The following is an 8,406-nucleotide window of genomic DNA, read 5'->3' as shown; positions in this document are numbered from 1 at the left end:
ATTTGGTCTAGTGGTATGATTCTTGCTTCGGGAGCAAGAGATCTCGAGTTCGATTGTCGGAATGCCCCCATTTTAATCACGGATTTACTTCCCCGCCCAGCTTTAGATTTTATATATATATTATTCACTTTCAAATATTTCAGTGCAGCAATCTGATGTAAAGTCATCTCAAAACTGGAACAGGTAATGCTAATATAATTTCTGACAAGATTCTTCATCAAGTTATTGAGAAAATAAGTACATTTTATTCAGAATTTCAGAGTCATGTAAATTGAACATCTACTTCAGGCCCATAGAAGATCCTGGCACTAGTACAAAGACTGTCATAACTAGTGGTTAAAATATTCTTGACTCTTCTGGGATATTTCTTCTTGGGCTTTATTAACTATTTAATATGTAAACATACATACATACATACATACATATAAACATATTTCTCTGTGCGCGCGCGCGTGCACGTGTAGTGACTTGGTGGCAAGACGCGCGCGCACACAAAAAGCATGCTCTTTTTTATTCTCTTTTTTTTTCTAATATAATTAGCTTGTTCCATCTATTTGTAAACTATATAAAATTTAGTATATAACAAATTAATGTTCTTAATAATTCTGTTTAATTCTCTATCTTCTTAACAAATTCAGTCTTTATCTCTTTTTATTATGCTGCTTATTCTAGCTCCTCCAATCATTTAGCTTCATCATTGCATCTAGGTAAACAAATCCATAATTATGAAGTAATATAGAACATAGTTGTATAGATACAATTCATTATTTTATTAAATGTAACAAAGCTGGTTATAAATTAAACCACATGATATGGAAGCCATATCAATAAAAAAAATTCAATTTATAGTACAACACCAACAATTGTGGGCCCAAGGCCTGGCTTCTCTTGATTTCTGGCCATTCTTAAAAATTTTATCTGGGGAAACTAAATTTATGTTCACGTGGGAAAAAAAAAAACAAAAAAGTTAAGATAAAATGGCAGATTCATCCATCAAGGATATATATATATTAAATAAACACATGGTGATTGCTGGGGAAGGCCAAATGAACTTCCATAGGGGAAAAATAGTGCAGCAGCAAACAAGGCAAACTAAAAAATTTACATTAAAATGAGAAATAAGAGGATAATATGCCAACAATTGGGCATTTGGTCTAGTGGTATGATTCTCGCTTAGGGTGCGAGAGGTCCCAAGCTCAATTCTCGGAATGCCCCTTTGATTCAGAATTTTTCCGTGTAGTATATGCAAGAGGAGGCAGGTGCCCCCACTAAATTTGAAAATAAAGAGATGTTTTTGGTATATTAAGTGCCCCACAAAAAATATTCATTTGCCCCTATTTTTAAATGCAACAAATATTAAATACATGAATTTATGTTAAGTAATGTTAATTGAAACAACTATTTTTTTTAGAAGAGTTATTTGAAACAACTATTATTAGTGGAAAAAAAGTGAATGTGTTTTTTAACTATTTGTCAAGAAAAATATGAAAAATATATGTTTTTACTTATATTTTTTTGCCCCCACTGACAAATTTCTAGGTCCACCACTGCTGAAGACCAGATACTTTTTAAATTTTTTTACATCTACTCTACTGAGGAGATGGCATAAACTGAATCTTTGAGGAAAAAAAGACACCAAAAACTGCATCCGAAGTCAGAGAGGATAACAGTAAATGCTCTAAACAAAGTTTACATAGATGCATAAACATGCAGAATAAGAAACATTAGCTGATTTTTCCTGTAATTTATACATAAGCATGTTACTGTTAAGTGACAATCCAGCAAGTGTGAATAGAGATTAAAAAATAATCATGCCAGTTATTCATCCTGTATCTCCTTACTGCTATGTTAGCGCCGGAAGAGTCCATTAGTAGACTTGATAAACATGGGTGAGCACCAACTTAACCTAAAAGCTTAAACCTATTGAGTCTTGGGTCCAACCTTGTAATTAAAGCACCCATCTTCCACTTTATTTTTCCAATGTGGGACAAACTCACAAGTGGAATTCTCAACATGTACCAACCCAAATGAGTGAAGTTCTAGAAAGCCTCCTAGTCCCCAAGTAACAGAACTTTGTCTAGGGTGCTTTTGTTGGAAGGCATAACAAGTCTGCATGCTGTTTAGATTTTAGTGCAGCCTCATGTTTGAGCGTACAGAAGCACTAACATACAAATGATTAAATTTCTCACTTCCAGTAAGCTTAGGCTTTTAGGATCGGTGGTAATTTATCACATTACAGGGATCATGACCAGGGTTCAAAACCCTGCACTCTAAAATGAAAGAAAATGATCCACATGGTTGGCCAATCCAATGATGGGCTAGCAATATGTGGCCAAAGCCCACAAAACAGGGATCACACTAGAGGGAAAACTGTCGGAATACATATAAACCACAAAACATAAAATAACCAAATAACTTATCTTCCATAAGGTTAGGATTTGATTGGGGATAATTTATTACATGAACCTGATAATCATACCAGGAATTAGGAATAGATTCTTGCTTTAGGCGTGACAGCTTAAGAGGTCCTAAGATCAGTTCTCCATTTTAGTCAGCAAATTGACTTGCCCATATAGTTTCCAGTTTTCCCTTTTATTACGTTTGGGATATTCGAGCAAAGTAATCCAGTTCAATTCAAATGAATACAAATAGGGAAAACCAATAACTATAGCTATAATTGTGTTCTGATGAGAATTCTTAGCAGTTGACTGATTAAAACATGCAGCATGTATAAAAATATCAAGGAGTGAAAGCAAGATTAGTCTTTCCAACCTGCTATCAGAGAAAGCCATCAGCCTTTGAAGGATACCACAAATCAAACATGTGAGAAAAACCCTCTTCCATATTGGTGAACATCTATAAAGAGCAAATCAACGTGGATTTAGCAAAATTTTAATGAGGTGACACTTCAAAGGCAAGTGTTCTGGCCACATGTAGCTTTGGCCACTTCACAGAATACTCCTTATAAAAGGTTTTTGGCACTTACATTCTATCACATAAAGTATGAATGTGCTTCTCTCTCAAGCCTTGAGTTGGACAACAACAGATGGTAGCACTGACACCATTTATAAAGTTGTACTGCAAATCTGCAACTGAACTTGATTACTTGTTGCTAGCTACAAGTATAACCAGTAAGAGATGGAACCAAAATCCCCATTCGTCTAAGGGTCTAACTACCTGAGATGAATAATGTTCTGTCACACTGCAAAGTAGAAAGCATAATGAGAGTCTACAAAAGACCATTAAAGATGCCAGGAAATATTGCTGCCACATACAAATTCCCATGCAAAGACCCAAGTCAATCAGAGGTCCAATTTACAAATCATCTTACATGCTGTACATGCTTTTAAGTCCTGGTACAGCCTATTGATACCCATTAACTGCACATTTGGTTTGTAGGAATGAAATGGGATTAGGGCAGATGGAATTAAATTTATCAATTGATCTGGTCACACCTTCATTCAAATCTTCATTCCATTCCTTTCCTGCCCCAATCCATTCCACAAACCAAATGTGGAGTAAGGGAATTCAAAAAAATTCTGATATCAAGAGACTCAAAAGACCACTAATTTTAAGTACCAACTTCCTGATTGGAGGTGCTTAAGTTGATGCAAGCAGAGGCAGCAAGCAAAAACATTCAGATATCCAGCAAAAGCTAGCAGCCATAAATGATCTGGTTCAGCCTCAGCTATGATCCTTGCATTAAAATCAGAAGCCCCCAAGTTTAACTCTTAAAATGTTCCACTTAGATCAGGGAGAGTACCAATCCAAATGAATTTCATTTATTTATTAAATTGATAAAATTTTTGGTGAATACTATAACTCAAGTTAGCCCATAAATCGCCTGAGAACATAAAGAACACCCATAAAGCAAGGGGACATAAAGTTAAAACAGTACATATAAAGTCATATTCAACAAATACTAATTTACTAAATAAATAAAAAATCAAAACAAACAGACTGACCACAAAAAGTGTAGGGGGTGGATCTATGAGCAACAATTGCACACGAGCAAAAATACACAAACAAGAATGGAACACCATATTTATGTGGTTCAGTCCAACCTGACCTATGTCCACAGAGCACACACAACTTCACTATAAACTGGGAGAATAATACAAGAAGAAGGAGCCACACTGCTGAACTCAAATCTCTCTCTCTCTCTCTCTCACCACAACTCTCTGTTCCTCACTCTCTGCACACTCTGTGCACAACAAACCACACAACACTTTCTGCACACAAGAACTCTCGGTTCTTGCCACCCACACACACAGCCACACACAATTCTACATCTTACCCCACTCACAACACAATTTTTGCAGACACTCTGTTCTGCACACACACACAGCTCTACACACAGCTCTCTGCTGCACACACACACAGCCACACTCAATTCTACATCTTGCCCCACTCACAATTACACACACACACATCTCCTTTATATAGCCTCTAAAGGGACGTGTAATTCAAACAAGGTGGGCAGGGTTGGTGGCTGCATTTCAACCATGGTAGGCAAGGTTGGTGGAGGGCTGCTGGTCTCCTCTGCAAAATCAACATAAGCTGCTGGGGTTGGTGGCTTCCGTCTCCACCTATGGCGCATCGCTCAACAATCTCCCACTTGGATACGGAGACACCATATCAACCAGTGTGTAGATAAATGATGTGCTCACATCTGTCTTCAACCATGAAGACCAACTGAAGTTGAACACAACTTCAACTTCTCTGCAGCCACCACCTTCATTAAGACTGATCTAGTGGTCGTCAACTTCACAACTGGTGCAAAGATGTTGGTGTAGTTATTCCTTCCTTCTGCTTGAAGCCTTTGACTACCAACCGGACCTTGTAGTCAATTCCTTCCTTCTGCTCGAACCCTTTGACTACCAACCGGGCCTCGTACCTTCTAGAACCATCCTGCTCTTCTTTACTCTTGTACATCCACTTGTTGTGAAGAACCTTCTTACCTTTGGACAACTCAACTAGTTCCCACGTTCTGTTGGAGGTGAGGGACTTCATCTCGTCCTTCGTCGCAAGCTCCCACTTGCTCGTATCTGCTACCTGACATGCTTTATCATAGCATTCAGGCTTTCTTCCATCCGTAAGAAGTAAACAATTCATATACCTTTTATTTGGTACATTGGTGCCGTCAAACATCTCGATCAATAAGCTCTTCTCGTTCGACATCTCTATTCGCCAATCTAGAGATGGAATCAGCTCAAATGAACAAAACCGTTGGATCCGGAACGGCCAAAAAACTTAGAAATGGTTCAAGTCGTTCGAAAAATCGACCCAAAATGGCTCCGAAAGGCCAGGTCAAATTTTTTGTCAAAACGGTCAATTTTCGTTAAACTTAACGGAATATTCCCGCCGTTAACGAAATATACCTGACACCGTTAACTATCACTGACGTTGTTACTTGACATCGTCTTCTGACGTAGCACTGTGGGGCTCACCTCTTGCGGGGCCCACCTGCTAAAATGGCCTTGTTGGCCCCCTGCTGATGTGACACTGGGGCCCACCTTCCTATGGGGCCCACCTCTTGACGTGGCACCATGGGGCTTGCCTCCTGACATCACACTGACATCAGCGTCTTCAATCTCCAAACGCTCGCCGGCGCATGCGTGAGGCCACCTGCCGATCACTTGCCGGCGCGTGGGAACGTTGCCTGGCCATCAGTGGCGCATGTGGGCGCGTATGACCTCGTCTGAGCTCCATTCGAGCTCTGGTTACAGTCATTGGCTTTGTCTGGACGAGAGGAACATGATGGTGGTCTCAAAACGCAATTTTGAGATACTCGGCAAGGGCTCCAATCCGGCAATTTTGCTCCGATCTAGCGATTTTGCTCCAACCTCGCTCTTATTCCAATGGTTGGGGGTATAATGAAACACCAGATTTATGTGGTTCGATCCAACCTGACCTACGTCCACAGAGCACACACAACTTCACTATAAACTGAGAGAATAATACAAGGAGGAGGAGCCACACTGCTCAACTCAAATCTCTCTCTCTCTCTCTCTCTCTCTCACCACAACTCTCTATTCCTCACTCTCTGCACACTCTGCGCACAACACACCACACAGCACTTTCTGCACACAAGAACTCTTGGTTCTTGCCACCCACACACAGCCACACACAATTCTACATCTTGCCCTGCTCACAATTACACACACACATCTCCTTTACATAGTCTTTAAAGGGGGGTGTAATTCAAACAAGGTGAGCAGGGTTGGTGGCTGCATTTCAACCATGGTAGGCAAGGTTGGTGGAGGGCTGCTGGTCTCTCCTGCAAAATCAACATAAGCTGCTGGAGTTGGTAGCTTCCATCTCCACCTATGGGGCACAGCTCAACAAAAAGAACATGACAAGCATGGTAAAGTAGTATTTGTTTAGGGTGCAAATGGGGACCAAACGAAAGACAGACTGCAGGAAAACCAATTAATACATATCAAAATCTCAAAATATTAACAGCATAAAGAATACCCACAAAGAATTACCAAAAATTTTGCTTATCATTCCTCAAATTATCATCTCTGTGTAGATACGGGAGAAGCAAACATCACTGTACTTCACAGTAATGAAAGTTTTCTCGACCTTTCACTTATAACCCACTTCTCTGAAACAACAGGGTGCATTACCCCTCGGTCGAACCTCGAGAAGATGGAGCGACCAGGATGGAGCACAGGCGCCGAGTGAGTTTCTCCAGTAAAACAGAGGAAACCGAAAAAGAAAAAATAAAACAGAACAGAGAATTTTGGACTTTCAGCGTTTGATTAGCATGAAACTAACACCAGGTTTGCTATTGCTCTGAATCAATTCGTTCTGGTTTTTGAAAACGAAACAACAACAATGCAAGTAGAGAAGATGCTTTTTGATTTTCTGTCATGGGAAGTTGTTTTTGAAAATGGTTTTCAAGAATGGCGATAAGAATGTTGTTTTCAGGGCATGGTTTCGCTTCGAAGTTCAAATTAAGTCTGCAAAATTTTGAATTTTATGGGTCCGTGCAACCTTTTCCTTCTCTATCTCGGGAACCAAACAGAGCGTGGTAGCTTTACCGTCTACGCGGGTCCTTATCCAAAATGCTTATAGGGCGTGGCAGCATCTTATCCCAGAGGCAGGAGCTAAGCTCTCAAGGCCTCGTTGCCTAATACGCCGAGGGAGAACAACTCCCGTCAGATCATATCATTAGAGAAGAAATACCTTGAAGCCAAAACCAAATAAAGATTCGCAAATGCACAACCCCCCCTAAAATCATAGAGAAGAAATTCCTCCAAGCCTACAAGCAAAGCAAACAAAACACGTGTAAATGAAATAATAACATAGGTAGACAACAAGTCTGAGTTTCTTTAGGAGAATATTAAAAAAAAATAAAACAAAAAAATACAAATATAGGGGAATAGACGGAAAAAAAAAAAAATACGTAATTGACTTTTCAAAAGTTAATTTCAATTTTAAAAAATAAAATAAAATAAAATAAAAAACTTGCATAAAAATCGGGATGCCAAAAAAAAATAATAAACTGAGAACTGACTTTAGAAAAATTGGTTCTTTTTTTTTTTTTTAGTAAAAGAGGGCGACACCTCATTTCTTAATTTTATTAATAACTCTCACTTACGACGGAAGAATATCGTGGAAATAAAAAGACACTTGAGGCTTACATAATAATCAAATAAAAAACACCTCATGCATCAAACCAAACAAAAGAAGAAAACAAACTTATACAAATACCAAAAGGAAACCAACTAAACATAGCTCATATAAATCATACATATCTTATCCAATCTATATAAACATTTAATAACTTTAGGAAGTTAACTACTATTTGTAAACAAACTATTCCTCCCCATGGCACCTTGTTGAGTCAACGCATCTGCCACTTTATTCCCTTCTCTATAGAAATGATTTATAAAAAAATCTACTCCCTCCAATACACCAATAAGCTGCTCCCAAAAATCTCACATATTACAAAGCATTTACTGGATTTTATCCAATTTACTATAATATTCGAATTACGTTCAATGTCAATACTAGTATGACCCAATTGTTTGCAAAGTTTTATTCCTTTCATCACTGCTCTCAATTCAGTTTCATTATTAGAATAAGAACCAAAATATTTTGAAAAATCAAAAATAAAAGAACCTGTACAGTCTCCAAGGATGCCACCATCACCCGCCGACCCTGGGTTCCCCAATTGCTTCCATCCAAATTTAGTTTCAACCTCCCTTATCTCAGTTTTAGTCATCTCACAACTTGCATAACTTTATTCTTTTTATTCACAATCTGCACCTCCAGATTCTGCAAGATCCGAACATCAGCATCATTTAAATGAGCCATAACTGTCATATTCTCACTCAAAACCTCCACCCAATTCTTAATGGATAGTCATACATTTGTACTACTCTCCAATTTCCC

This window comes from Malania oleifera, chromosome 5 (genome assembly GCF_029873635.1).
Source record: "Malania oleifera isolate guangnan ecotype guangnan chromosome 5, ASM2987363v1, whole genome shotgun sequence".
Lineage (NCBI taxonomy): Eukaryota > Viridiplantae > Streptophyta > Magnoliopsida > Santalales > Ximeniaceae > Malania > Malania oleifera.
This window is presented reverse-complemented; position numbering follows the sequence as displayed.